A 20,033-nucleotide genomic window follows, 5' to 3' on the forward strand; every position below is an offset into this window, starting at 1 on the left:
ATTCTTGGTAGACTTCTTCCATGAGATACTAGCATGACTTTTTCTGTGGAGCATTTTCTGTAGCATCTTTTTGTACATCACTGCTGTCTTAGGGATGGGAGAACATCTGAGCAATTATTGTTGCCTATTAATTAACCTGGCCTTCTATGATGTCCCTTTCTTTCATGGCTTCTTTGCTTTCTGGAGATAAGCCATTTACCTCTCTAACTGCCTTCTTTATCCTTTAGCCAGTGTTATATCCAAATTCACATACCAGCCCATGAAAACTATATTATAGCAATAATCTGAGACCCTCTATGCCTGTCTTGGCCTGGTTGTGCCTCTGCCAGTTCCTCTCTTATGCTTGATTTTTGGCTGTTTTCTGCCAAGAGAGACTATTTCTCCTTCTGCCTCATTGATACACTAGGGTCTTTTAGACTTGGTGTGTACATGTGCTCTCTGGCTTTCATTATTGAGGACTCTGGGTCCCCGGAGGTAGGCAGATTTTCCAGTTCTGATACTCCAACAGTCTGGGAGTTCTCCATCTCAGTTGTGGCAAACTGAGCTTTACCATTGTTTTCTAGTCATTCACCAGGAATTGGCAAAGAGAGACAATATTATTTGTTGTTGTTTCTAGGCCACTGTGACATAATGCTTACAATCAGGCTGTGAGCCAATCCAAATTGGGGGAGGATACTTAATAAATTTCATTTGAGCTAGTGATGCATATTGAATCTTCCAGTCTTTAATCCTTAACACTTATTTATTAAGTATCTGGTAAGTGTAAGGTGTTACATGAGACAAGATAGTTGCAGTCCCTGTCTTTATGGAACTTATATCCAGGCAGGCAAGTCTGACAGTAAACAGGAAAAACAGTTACAAATAAGAGTAGCTAAACAAGTGAATACATATTCAATGGAAAGATAATGTTAAGTATGATATGAAGGAAAACATGAGCTGATCTAGCAGCATAAGGTTGGGGGTATGGTTATTTACTTCAGGTTTTAGTCGGTCTTTCAAGGAGGTGGTGCTTGATCTGAGAGCTAAGTGAGAAAGATCCAGCTATACAAAGAGCTGTGGGAATAGCAGTGTAGGCTGAGGGAAAGCCTGACACAAAGGCCACAGGATGGGAACAAGCTTGTAGGATTGGGTCAGTATCATTACAGCTTGGGTGAAGAAGGGATGGTCAGCCATGGGGAGGAGAGGGTACACTAGCATCTTTGGACTTACTTTTCAGTACAAGTGGGAAGCTGATTAGTATCTTAAGTTGTAGAGTGACCCAGTCTAGTTTTGTTTTGAAAGATCCTGCATCTTTGGCATGGGGACTTGACTGTGGAGGAGCAGTCTGGCCAGCGTGGCTGTTGAGGGGTGCAGAACTCATCTTTGTGCTATGAGGACTGCAGCTGAAGCCATGTTCTCCCTGGGAAATTGCGTTGCCGCCTCGGTTGTTTTCAAAATCTTCTGGTCTAAACATTTAATCTGTGTTCTGGCTTAATCAAGAAGTAGCTCTCTTCTAGTGCCAGGCTTGGCACAGAAAATGTAGGCATAATGCCCTTTGTTGAGTACCCTGGCCTGCAGAGAATGAAGAAAGAAGCTCCTGGCAGACCCCAGGGCAATGCAGCCGACCCTTAGCACCTGGGAACTTGTGTAGGAAGCTTTGGAAGCTCATAAAGTATGGGCTTCAGCAAAACAGTTGCAGATGGTTTGGACTGATGATTAAATGTCTTTGCTGTTCTGCCCAGATCTGCTGTAGCCATCCTCTCCGTGTCTGGTTGTACATTATAGTGGATAATTAAGGGGGCTTAGCTATTTCTGGTTACTTCCAGCACATCTTTTTTTCAGTTAGCTTGGGAGGACATTTCAGTTTCTACCCGTAGTGTGACTGGTGAACAGTGTCTGCAAATGGCCTCTTTTTGTTTTCAAAATAAAAGCAAACAAACACCACCACCAACAAACATGAAAAAACCCAACCAACAACCTGAAACTTGAAAGGAACTGTACTTAGTGAAAGGGAATAATTGCCTGCATTGGCTGCCTCTGCCATTCTCCAGTGGGAGTGCAGCCATCAGACTTGTCAGAGCTGGTTGGCAGAGACTTTTCCTCCTGAGTTAGCACATAGAGATCTGAACGGGTAGAGATAACAAATTAGCTCAGAGACAAGCATATCTGTGGAGAAACAGATTTCTCTCTGACCAGAGGTGCTATTAGTAGGCACCACCCTAATTCTCGATGCATCTCTTAGCCTCAGTGACAGGAGTGTTCAGTAAATGAATAACATTGCTTAAGTACCATCTGAGCGAGGCATTTTTTTTTCCCTCTTTTATAAGACATCATAGTTTGAAAGGGCCTCCGGCTGGCAGGGTAAAGTTACTGAATATTACCTCCCTGGCTTTATCACTGGGGAATCCTATGCTTCACTCAGCATAATGAACTAGGGGAAACAAATTCTGGTTCTTCTACCTCTTTTCTATCAAAGACTTCTTCCAACCTCACAGAACTCGCAAGGACACAGAAGGCTCAGAGGGGGAAAGGAGATGGCATCTGCCTCTAGCTGACATGACTTATGCCAGGGGTCACATGGGATTCAGTAATAAAGATTGCAAATCACTTTCCATCCTCTTGGAGCCTGTCCCATAATTAGAAGATTAAATATTTTGTTTAAATTAGTAAGTTTCCTTCACTCCTCTGAATGCTTCAAGCCACCATAAGAGCAGGATGGGGGATGGGTTAACTGTCTGGTACTGGGCTCCACATTCTAGTTGTGATTGTCAGCAGGGGGTTAAAGAAGTCTTATTTTAATTAAAAAAGCAATTTTTAGCCCTGCTTCACCTTGGAAGAAGGCAGAGGCCCTTCTGACCATGTGTACGTTGTGATGACTGAGTGCAGAGCATGGTTTTTCTCAGGAGCATGACACTGTGCCTGACAAGATAGCAAGTAAGGGAGTGAGCAGCTGGGTTTCTGGTCTCACCTCTGCATTAATGGCAGGTTGCCATTCAGTTGGCAGCTTGTCTTTGTGTTTCTGGGAGAAGGCAATCCCTTGTAGGGATAATGTTCCTTATCTGAAGTGGATGACAAGCAGCTCATCGAGGAGCACAGATGTCATCTAGCAAGAAGAGTAGAACAAAGGCTTGGAACTTAGGTCTTGAAGCCCACTGAGAGCTAGGTTCTGTGCTGTGTGACTGAGGCATGTTACCCCATCTCATTCTAATGGCAGCCCTGAGGAGGCTTATTACCACTTTGTAGATGAGGAGGGGAAGCTCACAGAGTGAGTAACTTGCCAATGACATCCAGGAAGTAGATGGTGGAATCTTCTTCCTAGGAGAGAGCTCCAGTGGATGAAAGCAGTTTAAAATGAAAAAAGAGAACAATACTTGCTAGAGTAGAATATGGCAGAATGGTACCATCACTCAACCTATACTTGCCTCTAGTCTCTCTCTCTCTCTCTCTTCCTCTCATTCTCTCTTTCTCTCCTTCTCTCTGTCTGTCTGTCTGTCTGTCTCTCTGGTATGGAGTTTGAACTTAGGGCCTTGTGCTTATTCAGCTTGTTTGCTTGGATGGTACTCTACCACTGGAGCCATGCCTCTAGTCCAGCTATAGCAAAAGTGTCATGGACTTTCCTGCCTGAGCTGGGTTTGAACAGAAATCTTCCGGATCTCAGCCTCCTGAGTAGCTACGGTTATAGGCATGAACCACTGCCACCCAGCTGAGTATCATTCTTTATTGGAATTACTTGATTATGTGCTTTTCACTGTTCCTCTGGAGCAGTGACCAGATCAGTGCTGGTCATTAAGTAAGTGTTCAGTAAATATCTCTTTACTAAAGCAGAGGAATGGGGAGGAATAAAACAGTGATCTATTATTGGGACTGTATTTGGGTCTCTTCTAGGCATCATTTCCTATTGTGGTTTAGCACCTCCCCAGTTGGCTTCTTTCTTTTGCCTCTTCTTTCTTTGTGGGGTGTAGATTAAGCTGTTTTGGGGAATGATTATGGCCCTAGTCATAGGAAACTTATGTGGGTTGGGCAAAACTTGTCTTAAATTACAGTAGATAGCCCTCATGAAAGCCCGATCCTATTCCTAGAGTAACCTGAGCTGACTGACATTTCTTTTAAAGACAGGTTGCTTCTGACCCTAAAGCAAGAGATCGATTGGTTCATTTATTTGCCAGCGCTTAACTTGACTGAGGGCCATAATGACTGTTTTCTCTTCACACAGCCAAATGGGAAAGAAATGAGACCATATAGAATAACAAGGTTAGGCTTTATTTTGTGTTGTATCTGGCCTGTTCATTTCCATTATGTATATATACATACATACACATTTACTGAGTACTTTTTCTGCATTAGGTACCTCCATATATGTATCCCACAACACTAGGAGGGTTGAAACTGATTTGTCTTAAGTCATACTCATAACAACATCACATGTGACTATTAAAGTCCATCATCTTCTCACTGCATATTTCCCTATGCATGGGACTCGTTTAGCATCAATTTCTTCTGTGTTTTATGTTTCCTACAGTGTAAGAACCTCAGGAAACAAATCTGTAGTAAGCACAGAAGCTGAATCAGGAAGGCTGACTCCCATCACAGGGTGTAGCATGATGTTGTCAGGTGTAGTGTGCCGGACACTTACTAAACCTTATTACCACCATTTCCTAGCTCCTGGACTTTGTGCAATTCGTTAAATAAGCCTCTTGTGTCTTGACAGCCTCATTTTAGAAATGGAAAATGAATTACCTCCCTAAAGGAGTTGTGTGAGGATTAAGGGAAAAACTAATTTTTAAGTTTCTGGCATAGTTAGTGTGAATTGTATAGTTTGTATAGTCACTTGGTGAAGAAGGTACATGAGGAGTTCTTTATGGATTCTTTTTCTTTGGTGGAACTGAATATGTTTTTTCTTTTGGGTCCGGTCATGGGCCTGAACTCTGGGCCTGAATGCTGTCCCTCAGCTCTTCAGCTCAAGGCTAGCACTCTACCACTTGAGCCATAGCGCCACTTCCGGCTTTTTTTTTTCTGGTTATGTGGTGCTAAGGAATTGAACTCAGGGCCTCATGCATGCAAGGCAAGCGCTCTACCACTGAGCCACCTTCCCAGCCCCATGGTGGAACTGAATTTGAACTCAGGTCATTGAACTTTCCAGGCTTGCTTGCTTGCTCTGCTGGTGCTCCACCACTTGAGCCATACCTCCAGCCCGGCTTTTTGCTGGTTATTTTGGAGATGGAGTCTCTGGGACTTTCTTCCAGGCTGGCCTTGAACCTTGTCCTCCATATATCAACCTCCTTATAACTAGAATTACAGGTTTGAGCTGCTGGCACCCAGCTCTGTATGGGTTCTTTAAACCTCACAGTCTGTGAAACATAGTGCATCCCGTTCACTGTGAGATTTATATCTAACTTTGCCTTTTTAAAGCCCAGACTGGCTCACTGATGCAGCTTTGTTTACAAAAGGTGGCCAGATTCCCTTATGTACAGGATCTTTCAGACAAGCTATCTCTGTGTTTTTCAATGTTTACTGGAATTCTCAAGTTTCTAAGTAATTTCAGTCTGAGACAAGTGAATAGAATTGATGTCAGGCTGCCTTAACACAGGTGTTATAAACAAGATTAAGAGGTTGTTGAAAAGATATCAGTGGAGCTCTGGGGCTAGCTTTCTGAAGACATTCTAAATTGACAACTAATGGGTAGTTTGCGTTGATGGCTCTCTCTGACTTGGTGTAAGTGACTGGAGATTCACCCATAGAGGAAACTTGCTTGTGAAAATGCACTTTCCTTTGAGTGAAGTGAAGCTCTAGTAACTTATACTACTGTCTTTATATCACGTCGTTGTACTGTTCAGATATCTTTTTTTAAAAGAGTAACAAGCCTGCTAAAGGTTCAAGCAAATCCTTAGAGTAAAAAGGTTCAAAATTGTTGTTTTATTCTGATATATTTATTTTTGCATATAAGATACTTATTTTCCTATTTATCTTACCCTTGGCAGAGTTTCTTTCTGCCCAGTGATGATTGCATTTTGCTCGTCAGGCTTACTAGATGTTCCTGCTAGGGGATTGAGTTTCTTAAAATGTTCTTAAAGTAAGCAGAAAGTAATTTGAAATAACCATTTTATAGCCTCCCTAAGAAAGAGTGGTTGGGACGGGGCTTGTACAGGGAGTTTGTAGGTGGCCCAGGCTACCAGAAAATTCCCTTTGATTGCCTTGGTCAGAGCGTTGTATTTTTCCTAGGTAGAGGAAATATTTCTGACACTAGGCTGTCTCATTGAAGAAGAACTTCATTCTTCATCCTTGTATTTATTAGGGATGGAGGTATTTTGCTAATGTCAGTAGTTTGTAAAGCTTCTAGAAATACTAAAACCTTTGAGTTGAGGGAAACAAAGTGCATCTTAAACCAAAGCAGACATGAAGCCATCTCTTTTCATTGTCTGTGATGGACTCATCAACAGGCTTCCATGGAAACCATAACATCAGATACTTCATTCCTTCTGGGGGAGTTAAGTAAACCATACCTAGCTTCTGCAAAGTCTGTTGTACTGTGACTTTAGACTATCACCCATAATGTTAAATGTTTGCTTTTTAAAAAAACAAGATACTTCCATAAAGTTCCATCTGAGTTCTGTCTTTCTTGAAACAAATGTGGCAGCTACTGTGTTAACAGAGTTACCTGGATAAGTTGTATGAGAAATAATAATGATAACAGCTAGGGAACTCAGCTTGGGAGACCCAAACCATATTAGAACCCTTAAGCAATGGATGAGCAAGTGCTCATACATGAAGTGGTTAGTTTCTTATACATGATCAGTGTATACTCATGTACTCTTCCAATTATATCTTCACTTTTCTTTCTTTTCTCCTGCTTGTCCTCCTGGAAGTATATGCCCTTTCCCCCCACAACAACTCCTCTGTCAGAGGGAAGAATGTAGTTTTGAATCTTGGTTGTGACCTTAGAGGCAACTTATACAAACAGTAATTAAACATTCCCTTGCCCCACTTTCCTCCTAATAAAATCATCCATTGCTAGAGGCACTATTCCACTGTCTGGTGATTGCTGTGGTAGCACAGTTGCATGTAATAGGTGTTCCGTGGAACCTGCACAACCACAGTGTGCATGCTGCCTGCCAAGTGCATACTCCTCCCTCCCCTCCTTGTGCCAATACAGGGGCTTGAACTCAGGGTCACATACTCTCATTTGGATTTTTTATTTAAGGCTGATGCTTTACCACTTGAGCCACACCTCCACTTCCGAGTTTTTACCCCCTCCACATGCTTACTTTTGGCTTTTTTTCCCCTTGCTTAATTGGAGATAAGAATCGCATGGACTTCTCTGCCTGGGCTGGCTTCAACTAAGAGCCTCAGATCTCAGCCTCTTGAGTAGCTAGGATTACAGGTGTGAGACACTAGCACCTTTATCCTTTTCTCTTACAGCCCTCTAAAGTATTCACCCTTTGAGTCATCCAAATAGTAGAATAAATTTATTGAGTTTGAATCTTGGCTTAAAACTGTAAATTGCCAGGTGCAGTGGCTCATGCCTATAATTTTCACTACTTAGAAGGCAGAGAACTGAGGTTCAGAACCAGCAGAACTTGAAGTGTGATTTAAATGATAGCGCTCTAGGTGTGAGCAAAAAAGTTAAGCAAGAGCTTGAGGCTTAGAGCTCAAGCTCTGTTACCTGCAAAAGTAAAAGAAAGAAAAAGGTACAAAATATTTTATATAATAACCTTAAAATACTAAATATATTTTACTATGTTTGAAATAAAATATAATCTATAGACAAAGTAATACTTGGTTTCTGTCTTGTGTTCATGGCTGGTATTTATACAGTTTTAAAGCCTTATCAACAGAATGAAACTAATTTTTTTTGGTATGTGTGAGGATAGTACTGGGGTTTGAACTCAGGAACTTGTACTTGGTAGATAGGTGCTCTACCAGTTGAGCTACTTCACCAGGTCCTTTTTGCATTGGTTATTTTCAAGAGGTTTTACTTTATGCCCAGGCCAGTCTGGACTGTGATCCTCTTCTTTGTGCTTTCCTATGTCACTAGCACAGGTGCATACCAGTGCACTAGTCATTGTGCTTCCCTTGTAGTTGAGATAACAGGTGCATGTCACAGCACCAGCCTTTGGTCAAACTTTTTTTTTTTTTTTTTTTGCCCAGGTTAGCCTTGAACTACAACCTCTCAGGCTCTGTCTGTAGGTAGGATTACAGGCTTGAGCCACAGTGCCTTGATTATAATACGTTCGTTTTTGTTTTTTGTTTTTGCTGGTACTGGATCATGAACTCAAGGCCACATGCTATTGCTCTGATTTTTTTCTGTGCATATCTGGTACTTGAGCCATGTCTCTGGTTCCAAAATACATTAAAAAATTTAAATGACTGTTTTGCAAAACAGTCAGATAGTTTTCATTTAAGTTAGGTTAAGGCTTAGATATCATAAGTAGCTAGAGAGTCCAGCCTGAAGGGCTGTAATTCAGTATGTAATTCAGACTCTATTGGAATGCTTGCAGTGTGTGGGGAGCCTTTTCTGTCCTTATTCACTATAGTGGTGTATATGTACTGAAGCCAAAGTCTTCCTCTTGCTGATTGAGCAGCATGGGTTAAGTGTTTAGTGGGCACAGCACTGTTAGGTGCTGAGGTGTTTGTTAGGAGGATCCCAGGGTTCCTTACACTGGAGTATCTAACTCATGATTTTAGTGGAGGAGTTGGAGGTTTACTAGTGCTTATTGGTGTGTGCTAATGGAGATCTGATTTGCTGCTAAAGGAGTTCAGAAGCTTGGTGGAGCACTTGAGGATATTCTAAAAGGGAGCAGAGTCCTTCTAGTTGGAAAAGGGTAAGGAAGGTGATCCGCCATTTCTGGTAGCACTGATGAACCTATCCCAATCCCAGAAGGCATCATTTAAGTGATCAAGATGACCTCTGGTCTCTTCCCAGATCATCTCTGGGTCCCTTGCTGTTATTTCCTGTAGCAAGGTTTCTACACCCTGTCCTGTCCACTCAACCATTTTCTAGTTTTTATGCCTCTCTTAAAGTTCCATGCAACTATGTTGAATTGGTACCAAGCTTCTGAATGTTGTTGTACACACACTAGCTTAAAAAAAATTAAAGCTGGTTTTTCTTTTGACTCATTGAATTTGAAATTTATTAAAATCCTCAGTTCTTTTCTGAATAAATTGTTTGAGTCACATTTCCCTGGAACGTATTTTATGTGTTTGCTATTTTCAATTTAAACAAATCCATAAACAGATTCACAACCAGTTTTGAATCTAACTACCTATGCTGCTATATGCTCACATCTTTTCCCCTGTCCCCTTGAATAAGTTTGTGAAAGATCTTGGTGATCTTAATGTTCCCTGTGTGCTGTATGAACCTTTAAACTTATTTAGCAGTAAGAGTATCAGAGGATAACATGAGTTGTTCTGCGTCTTCTGCTGGTTTTTGGTAGCCCTCCTCTGCTTTTCATTACCCTTAAGGATAGACAGAAAACCATATCATTCTGCTAAATTCATGGTAGGTCTTTTTAAAAAACATACAAGTGAATGGATCCAAAAATTGTGGTATCTATACACAATGGAATGTTATGCAGCCATTAGAAATGACAAAATAATGGCATTTGCAGGGAAATGGATGGAGCTAGAAGAAATAATGTTGAGCGAGGTAAGCCAAGAGCAAAGAGACAAACGGTACATGGTCTCCCTGATAAGTGGATGTTAAATCCAAAATGTTAGGTGATACGACAAAATTAACAGGACTTAAGAAACAAAGAACTTCCACTCATCTGGTCGAACCACTACTAAATATCCCCATGCTGCTGATCACCTGTATGGTGTATATGTGTACACCATTATATGTTATAAACCGTGATAGACAATTTGCTCCAGGAAAGTTAGAATGAGCTTGTGACTTTAAATGAGCATCATTATTCCACAATACTGTGAAATTTGGGAAATTATGTAATTACTTAATCACAATTAAAAAAAAAAAAAGCACCAGAAAACTGGAAGTGGCGCGATGGCTCAAATGGTAGAGCATGAGCCTTAAGCTGAATTGTTCAGAGAGAGAGAGAGAGAGAGAGAGAGAGAGGGAAAGAGAGATCTTTCATGTGATTGTTTCTAACATATTTATAAGATTATGTCTTTGTTGCCTTGTATGTCCCTCCCCCATGGTACAACCCCTGCTTTCATTATATATGATGTTGGTATATGTGGAGGGGAAGGGAAAAAACAAATTGTTAAAACAGGGATACAGGAGGACCCATTGCAACAATGAGATGTACAAGTCCTTATGTTGAAAACGAACTTTACAACTTTGGTGGTGGGGGGGGACGGGTGGGGGGGAGGATACAAAGGGATGGGAAGGGGAAACAAAGCAGGAGGCTACAATGCTTGATAAGAAATGTGCTCATTATCTTACCCATGTAATTGCAACCCCTCTGTACAGTATTTTCACAATAACTTTTCACAATAAAAATATATTAAAAAAACATACAAGTACTAAGTCTTCCATTTCATTGTGCATCTCTGCTCCCCCCCCAATAGTCTCTATTGTAAATCTGTTTATTTCTATGCATTTTTACTTATACATGATACGTTGGTCATTGAACTTTTTTTCATACTACCAAAATGCTCCAGTGAACATGGGGCCTGAACTCTGGGCTTGGGCGCTGTCCCTCAGCTCTTCAGCTCAAGGCTAGCACTCTACCACTTGAGCCACAGCACCACTTCCGGCTTTTTTCTTTTTGCTTATGTGGTGCTGAGGAATCGAACCCCGGGCCTCAAGCATGCAAGGCAAGTGCTCTATGACTGAGCTACCTTCCCAGCCCCAGTGAATATTCTTTATCTCTTTGTGTATGTATGTGAAAAATTTTTCGGTGTATAATCACAGGCACACATACATACACACACCTCTAGGAATAAAGTACTTATTTAGTCATAGAATATATACATATTCAAGTTGTATGTGTACTGGCCCAGGCCTGTAATCTTACCTATTTGGGAGCTGAGTGAGTGATTCAGGTTATGATCAACCTAGGCAAAAACAAACAAAAAAAGAAGTGAGACTCCATCTTGACCAATGGCTGGGCCTTGTGGTTTGTGTCTGAGACATCCCAGCTACAGGGGGTCACAGATAGGAAGATCACAGTCCAGGCTGGTCTGAGCATAAAATGAACTCCAGTCTCAAAAAATAACCAACCTACTTGGTGCTGGTGGCTCATGCCTGCAATCCTAGCTACTCAGGAGGCTGAGATTTGAGCATTACAGCTTAAAACCGCCTGGGCAGTAAAAAATTTGTGAAATTCTTATTTCCAGTTAACCCGCAGAAAACCAGAAGTGAAGGGTAATAGAGTGCTAACCTTGATCAAATAAGCTCAGGGACAGCACCCAGACCCCGAGTTCAAGCCCCACAACATACCAAACAACAACAACAACAACAACAAAACCAATAATGACAAAACAACAACAACTCTTAAAGAGGTTGACAGAAAATGATTCAAATGTAGAGCAACTGACTAGCAAGTACAAGGTCCTGAGTTCAAACCCATCTCAATGTAACTAGGGTTCACCTGTTACCTCATACTCATTTATATGCTTCAATAGTTCCTGTTTCTCTATATCCTCATCACCACTTATTATTACCAGATTTTATCTTTTCATTTTTGTCAATCTAATGACATATAATGGTTTTAAGGTACATCTCTCTGGTCTTTAATAAAATTGGGCCACTTTTTATATGTTGGTGGATACTCAGTACTTCCTGTTTTGTGATCATCTGCTCATAGTCTTCATATTCTTTTATTTGATCTTACTGCTGCTAGTAAGACAATCCTCTAAGATTGCAGAGCATTTTTACAGGGTAGCACTGAGATACCATATGACTTAGCCCAGGTCATGTAACTCTTTAGTGAGTCACTAGAACCTGGTTATTGGTATGCTAACATTATACCATGTTACATGTTTAATATCAGTGCTATCTTGTTATCATTGTTGGACTGATGTCAGGTTTTCCCTCCAGCACTTCAGAGAGTGATGGTGAGATTCTGTTAGCTCAGTAAATACTTCTAGAATGAATGAGTGATGGTACTGGGGTAGCTGACAGAATGTATTCAAATAAGCCTGCAAAATGGAGATGACTTACCTTCCAGTGGTTATACAAGTATCTGCCTGTGTTACCTTTGATAAATAAAGAAATCAGATCAGCATTCAGCTTTCTGATGTAGCTGCAGAATTAATCAGAGAAGATGTCAAAGTAAATCATAGGCATTAAAGTATAGTTTGTACTTCTAAAAAAGAAATTACACAGCCTTTGGAGGTAGGACGAATATATATATATTCGGATTTTAACAAAGAATAAGAACTTTAAGAGGGAGGGAATATTGATTAAGTAGAGTCTTCATGACTAGTGATTAATGTCATAAATCACATATATTTTATTTGTCAGCGAACCAGATTATAGATCATAAGGGAGAATGCTGGTGATTTTGATTGTGTATGTGTATCTATATATCAAGAGTTATATCTCTATATTTCCCTTCTTTGCAGACATTGATAAAAACCACATTATCCAGTAGTGGATAATTCTTAATTATAATGGATAATTACTTTTAATTGGGAATAATACTTTGCTTTAGGACTTTTTTTTGTGTGTGTGTGTCAGTCCTGGCACTTGAACTTAGGGCCTGGGCACTGCCTCTGAGCTCAAGGCTAGCGCTCCACCACCTTAGCCACAGCTCCGCTTTTGGCTCTTTTTGGTGGTTAATTGGAGATAAGAGACTCATGAACTTTCCTGCCTGGGCTGGCTTTGAATTGAGATCCTCAGATCTCAGCCTCCTGAGTAGCTAGGAGTCAGACATTGGTGCCTGATAAGGACTTTTTAATAACTGATTTAACTTTGTGTTAAATAGTCATAATTTATTGGTTTTCTTTCTTTATGTTCCTTTTGTTGTTGTTGGTGGTGGTGGTATTGGGGTTTGAACTCAGAGCCTTCAGCCTATTTGGCTTGTTGTTCCACTGGAGGGAGCTCTATCACTTGAACCATGCCTCCAACCTAGTTTTTTGCTGGTAGAGCCTCATGGATTTTCTGCTTGGGCTAGCTTTGACTCAGAATCCTCTGTATCTCAGCATCTTGAGTAGCTAGAATTACAAGTGTGAACTTGAATCAAAGCCATTGCCTAGCTTTGATTTTCTTTTTTAAGCTTTGAGTCTTGTAGATTGGCAAAAATGTAATATATAATTATATATGGATATCTGGAATTTTCATTCAGATATTTCCTAAAAATATGGTCATGATAATTTCTTACATTGATATATAGCACATTATAATTTATATAGAACCCTTTGTGATGTATTTTGTTTAGTCATCACAGAGACTCATTGATGTGTGGAATTTTCTCTCTGATTACTTTGATCTCTAATTACGAATTTTGGCTGATGGTAGTGGCAGCATTAGAGACTGAGCTTTTTCAGTTGTGCCTTAAGCAAATTTGCAAGGGAGTCCTGATGTTAACTTTGGCAGGTTTCATGCCTGCAAATATTGATTGAGCCAGAAGTCCTAGTTATAAAATGTCACCAGTGAATGTGCAGCCAGTAAAGGCAGGGAAAAACTCATTATTGCAGCTCATCTGTAACTTCTGGGTCAAGCCACTCACAACCATCTGGTAAGAACGAATGTTTGAAAACTCCCTTTTATTCTGACAAAAGGTAATCAGCAGCTGATTTCTGAACATTTCAGATTGGTTAGACCAATCCATCTACAAGCTTGGGTTGTGACATTCTAAATGTCTAATTATCTCAAGGAATATTAGAAAGTTTTAAAATTGAAAAATCCCAAATTGATGGCAGGACAAAATTATTATATTCTTCCTTTTCTCCCCTGTGTTGTGCTCCCTTGCCTCCAGTTTCCCCACTGAAACTGTTTATTCTGAAAAAGAAAAGTCAACCAGAATGGGAAAATTAAATAAGATTACTGTTTTGAAATGTTCCATTTTTTTTCTTTTTTTCAAATGTGGTAGGTTAGACCTATTCTTTAAAGAGAAAGATTAGGTACCAGGGAAGAAAATTGTCAATGGAAAGTTTTCTCCTCTATTTACCGAATTCTCTAACAAATGATCTCAAGATAGAAGGAATACAGATTGAGGAGGAGAGTATTTGGTCAGTGGTGTTAGGAAAGTCCAGTCTATGCCTGCCCAGAGATTTTTTTCTTCTTCTTAATCCTGGTGTTTCTGTTATCTAGAGTTCATCAGAGATGTTTTAAAAGGAGATTCAGACTTCAGATAGATGGTTGGATTAGACCAAGGAGGCTTTAAGGCTGGTTTGATTTTTAGTGGGAAGAACTGTGGTAGGAGGTTGTGAATCAGGTGTACACAAGCATTTTCTGTAGAATTAATACATAATCATTCTTATAAGTATGGATTTCAAAAATAAATCAAATGAAAAATGATACCAAATATCCTAATGTGTTTCTTGTCTTCTTGTCTTTTCTCAGTTGTTTGCTACCAAAAAGCACAAATGGAATAGGCAGTGTAGGTCAATCTTTTGACAGTAGAAAGGGATCTACATTTTAAAACCTAACCATTAATGGAACCCTTTCCAACTTCAAACCTTAATCAGTTTTGAATCAAAGTTAACAAAGAGAGTTCTGTGTGTAGTTTTCTATAGGTTAACCTCTGCTTCGTACTCTAGAAACATCTTTCTTTATGTTATCTATCTATCTATATATACACACACATATATGTCTATGTATATATCCATGTATATGTGTGTCTTTCTGTCTGTATGTAAAGAGGTGTTGCTCCCCATTTATAGGCAGAAAACTCAAGCATGTTAAGTAGAGAGGCCAGGATTTGAATTTAGGAAAATGTGACTTCCGAAAAATTATATTCAAGGTATGACCACTGCTCACAAGTTAGAAATCACTGGTTGTAGCAACCGCATGAATGAGAAGTTTTCTGTGGATGACTCTTGTCTAATACAGGGACTGTTCTGTGATCTTGGCATTTTAGTAATAGCTTTGCTTACTAATGATTTCTTCAACATTCTCTCATGTTCTCTCCAAGCTTTCTTGAGTTAGTATAGAGAAGGCAAAGGACTGCTTTGGGAATTTGAAGACTTAAATTCTTTGTCGTTGTTGTGATACTGGAATTTTGTACTTGGGTACTCACAATTTGTTCAGCTTGCTTGACTGGCATTTTACCGCTTGAGCCACACCTTCAGCCTAGCTTTTGTTGGTTAGTTTTGTTGGCTTTTTGTTGGTTATTTTATTAGAGTTTTATGGCCTCATAGCTGTGATTGTCTGGATCTTTGCCTCAGGAGTAGTAAGATTACAGGTATAAGCTATTGGTGCTGGTCTGAAGTCTTTTATTCTTGCTCACTGTGGATAAGTTGCTTAAATATACTGGGCTCAGAGTTCTTTTGATAGAAGATTAATATCCTATTGTTTGATATTAAGCAGCAGCACACCTTACTTGACCGGGATGTTCTTTTTCTGAGGATATCAGAGTTCTTTAGTGCCAAGTGAAGAATTCCTAGTTTATTACAATATTACAGAAGGTTTCCATTGAAGTTCTTTGTAATAGAATTGAACATTGTTTCTTCTATTAGGGTGAAAGCATCTTTTATGTATTCTTCTTAGTCAGGTAATTTGGGTTGTTGAGCTATATTTAGACATACACACATTTACATGGTTTTATCCTAGTACAAATGTGCTCTTCACATTAATAATTGCACTATGTTTTTATAATTTATCTTAATGATACCATTATTAGTTATCATAGAAGTTCCCTTTCTTGCCCCTCCCCCTCTTCTCAGTCTAATTGAGGTTGAGATAGACCATAAATGTGATAATATAGATTGCATGCTCAGAGGAAATGGAGTTGGTTTCATGGTGGAGTTTTAATTTAGGATTCGTTCTGGTGATGTAGCCTCTTCCTATGGTACATTACTTTAAGCCCAATATAACTGCATGCTCCCACAGCCCCTCATTAGAGCTGAAGCTTCTCGCTGCTTTTTAATTAAAAAAAAAATAGCGAGAGAGTAGAAAAATGAAACCTAAAGCTTAGGTTGGATATTATCTGGGTACACAGGGAGTATTCTAGACAGATTGCTTATTTAATTTTTTAACTCTTTCAAAGCTTTTGTGGCGATATCTTCATTTCTATTTCTAGGGGGAATGTCTACATTTCTGTTTCCAGGAGGATTTCTGTCTCCAAGTTACACATACACAGCAGGATTATTAAGAAGTTAAGGCTTCCTTCCTATACATTATCTTGAGAGTCTCCTGTAAGCTTTGAGTAAGTTGGAGTCCTTCCTGTTTCTCATGTGGTTGGATGGTGACAAATACCACTCACCATTTGGGGAGTAAGTCAGGGAATGGAGGTTATAAAATCCCTGGTATATCCAAAGTTAACAGTTAATTTTTTTTAGTCTTGTGGTTAGTAGAAGCCAAGAAAAGACTTTATTAAGAACGTTGCTTTTGTTATTCCTTTATCTTGAGGGATTTCATATGCCTTTCAGACACCAAAGGGAATTAATCTCCAAAGGTGAGTGCTAAGAATGGCTTAAGCTTCTTGCAGTTGGTTGGAAGTGACTAAAGGAGAGCAGGGCCTGAGCTGCTGACCTCTGACTGGCTGTGAGTGCTATATACTCAGTCTGGGTCCAAAGCCTTTTGGCTCCCAGGAGTTAATTCAGTTTGACAGCACCAAGCTTCTGGTTTTGTTATATAGAACCAATTGTTCGCACAGTGGTGGATATTGAAGAAACATAATCAACATTTTTTCTGGGTGTGGGTGTGAACTTAGTTTCATGATTTTTGATGTGAACCTTGCACAGTCAGGATTTCTGTTTCTAAGAGTCTGTTTCATTCATGGTTGGTAGAAAGATGGCTCTAGTTTGGCTTTATCAGGGAGCAGGAAGGCCTCTAGACTTGTGCTGTTTAGTCTGGTAACCACTAGCCAGTGACGGCTGTTAAGTACATAAACAGACTTGGCTCATGAAGATAGACTATCATTTTAAGTACATGGTGCCAAAGACTTAGTGTGAAAAAAGGTAAATTAGCATTTTTTATATCGACTACACATTGACATAATATTTTAGATATATTGGATTAAATATATTATTAAATTTACCTGTTTCTTTTTGTTGTTTTAAATGTAGCTTCTAAAAACACAAATTGCACCTGTAACTTGCATACTATTTTGACAGCATCTTTTTTCATAGGCTATTAAGCTCCAAGAGCAAGGTGGGATTTGTTTTATATATGCTCTGTGCTCAGGTTCATCCCTTTCTTTTCCTCTCTCCCTTCCAGGTTCCTTCACAAGTTCCTTCCCTGCTTTCTTCTCTTATTCCCACCATCCCTCGTCTTTTCTGCCTTTTGCAGTGTAGGGCTCGCAGTCAGACTCAAAGCCTTGTGCATGCTAGGTAAATCATCTGAATTCTTTAATAAATTATGTGTTGGGTTAGTGATATTCTTTTAACTGAACCAAGGTCTTATACGTGTGGGAATATGTAAGTCCCTCCAGTCTGTGTCAGTTAGGGCCCTACAGTGATAGTGGACCTGCAAACTTGGCAGAGGTCACATTCAGCTTGAAGAAGGGATCAGGTTGTCTTTGCAGGAGTTTATTAAAAGATCTCAGGCATCCTTTCTCCTTGCTTATAAAACAGAGCTGTTAACTACTGCTCCCCAGAGATATGGTGGAGATGAAAGTTCTGCAGATGGAAATCATTAGTGGTAAAAATGAAATTCCTCCCTGACCTCCACAATGTTTGTTTTAAAGAAGTAGATCAGAAAATGGGTTCTGAAAAGATACTGTGTTTTGTCTATTTTGCATTTTTTCCACTATTAGGTACCTCCTTTTAATTGTGGTCCACTGTCTTTTCTTTCTGTCCCTGGAGATAAACAATCCAGAAATCTCTCCATGGAGACTTTTGGAGCTTGTGTCTTGACTTGGCTACAGCAGCAGGCTCTTGCTCATCAGAATCACAGCAGGGCTTGTTTTATGAGCCTGAAAGAATTTGTGTTCCCAGGGGACTGACGTTCTTTACCTGCTGGGGAGCTACAGATTACTAGTTCTAGGATGAAGCTACCTTCACCTCCCCTTTTCACATTAAGACCACCGCCTCCTTTAGTAGTCTCTAGTCACTGCCATGTTGATTTCTCTTTTCTTCTTCCTCTCTCTTTCTCTTTCTCTCTCTCTTTTAGGGTAGAACAGTAATCATAGTAGATGTTTATACTTAAGGAAATAGGGCATGTTCATGTGAGATTCTAATCTATCCCAGGAAGACTCAGGGGAGAGTGAAAAATAGCAGGTGGTACTCCACAAATGAAACTACCTAATAAGAGTTTCCTAAGCTATGTCATATGCTCAGACTTACTGAAGCACCTGGCATGTAGCACCAGCAGGATACATGAATGTGTGGAATGACTTTCTGCCCCTGGCACTGTGCCGTTCAGTGACAGTCACAGGAGAGATGTGTGAGATGCATAATAGAAATGTGTCTGTTATTACTATATAAGTTAGTAGGCTGGCAGTGAATGTGGCATTTTTTCTTAGGTTTGGTGGTAAGATACCATATCACACCAACAAATTGCTGGTGGGTACAGTTGTCATATCTGACAAAAGACAAGCTCATTGAGGAGCTTTACACAAACATTTTGTTGGGAATTCAGGATCATGTGGATTGCCTGATAGAGATAATTATATATTTGTTCAGTATTATTATAGTTTAAAGGTCTCTTTATAAGTAGCCTTTTCAATATAATCCCCATTTACAGTTAAGGAAACCAAGGCATATAGAGGTGGACAGTATGCCTGAAGTCACATCAGCAGCAAGCAGAGCCAAGTGGTGACATTGAGCCCTTTGATGTCTGCTGCATTTCTCCTCAACTCTGAAGCCCACTCACTAGTGCGCTGTTTAATTCTGATTTCATGGGAAGCAGCAATGAGAACTCCTCCATGGATTGTGTTGTACAAGGCAAAATGAGGTCATGTGTGGTAGAATGAGCCTAAGATCCCAGCCAAGAAGTGCCAGCTCTGACTTCCAGATGCAGATAGTTTGTGAACCTGAGTAGCACTCTGCCTTACAGGCCTTTAACATTAAAACATTTTTATTTAAAAATATTTTAATTGATTAATAATATCCATATGAGGTATAACGTGATGTTTTGCTATATATTTACAATGTAGAATGATTAAATCAGACTAATTAAAAATTACTGTACTTTAATTTGGTGGTGAAAACATTTTAAATCTTTATTTTTTGTGATTTGAAAACATTGTAAATCTTAATTTTTTTACAATTTAAAAATGTGCATTATAGCCGGGTGCTGGTGGCTTATCCCTGTAATCCTAGCTACTCTGGAGGCTGAGATCTGAGGATCACAGTTCAAAGCCAGCCAGAGCAGTAAAGTCTGTGAGACTCTTATCTCCAATAAACCACCAGAAAACTGAAAGTAGCACTATTGCTCAAGTGGTAGAGTGCTAGCCTTGAGCTAAAGAGCTCAGGGACAGCACCCAGGTCCAGAGTTCAAGCTCCATGACCAACAACAACAAAAAAAATGTGCAGTGTATTATTATATTTACTATTTTGTATAACAGACCACTAAAAGTAATTCCTCCTTCTATCAATATCTTCCCTTTTCATCCAGTCTTTGGTAACTGATCTCTATTCCAGATAGTATCGTATGATTTGTCTTTCTGTGCCTGGCTTGTTTGTCTTAGTATAATGGCTTCCAGGTTGATCTGTGTTGTTGCAAATTACAGAATTTTCCTCTTCCTTACAGCTGAATAGTACTCCACTGTGTATATATACCACATTTTCTTTGTCTCTTCATCAATGGACACCCAGTGCTTCTCTTAGTTATTGTGAATAACTAAAGTGAATGTGAAGTGTCTCTTTGGGTCCTTTATCTAGCCTCTAGCCTATTCTTCTGTAAAATAGAATTTGAAGTTCAATAGAGCTTCAGAAGTTATATATGTGATATTCCCTCTTTGAACTATTTCTGAGTAACAGGCTTTGCATTAAAACTGTGCTAAATGATGAATGTTGGGGTTCATATCTTGATAAGTCAACCTAAC

At 39.6% G+C, this 20,033-nt stretch overlaps 1 protein-coding gene across 1 annotated transcript in view; it reads left to right on the forward strand.

Annotated features, from left to right (window-relative positions):
• The window catches only part of Ctnnbl1 (catenin beta like 1), a 161,645-nt gene that overhangs the window by 16,453 nt on the left and 125,159 nt on the right, over positions 1–20,033 (forward strand). The window lies entirely within an intron of this gene.

Source organism: Dipodomys merriami, unplaced genomic scaffold, assembly GCF_024711535.1.
Source record: "Dipodomys merriami isolate MVZ:Mamm:240054 unplaced genomic scaffold, mDipMer1.0.p SCAF_354, whole genome shotgun sequence".
In the NCBI taxonomy this organism is placed as follows: Eukaryota; Metazoa; Chordata; class Mammalia; order Rodentia; family Heteromyidae; genus Dipodomys; species Dipodomys merriami.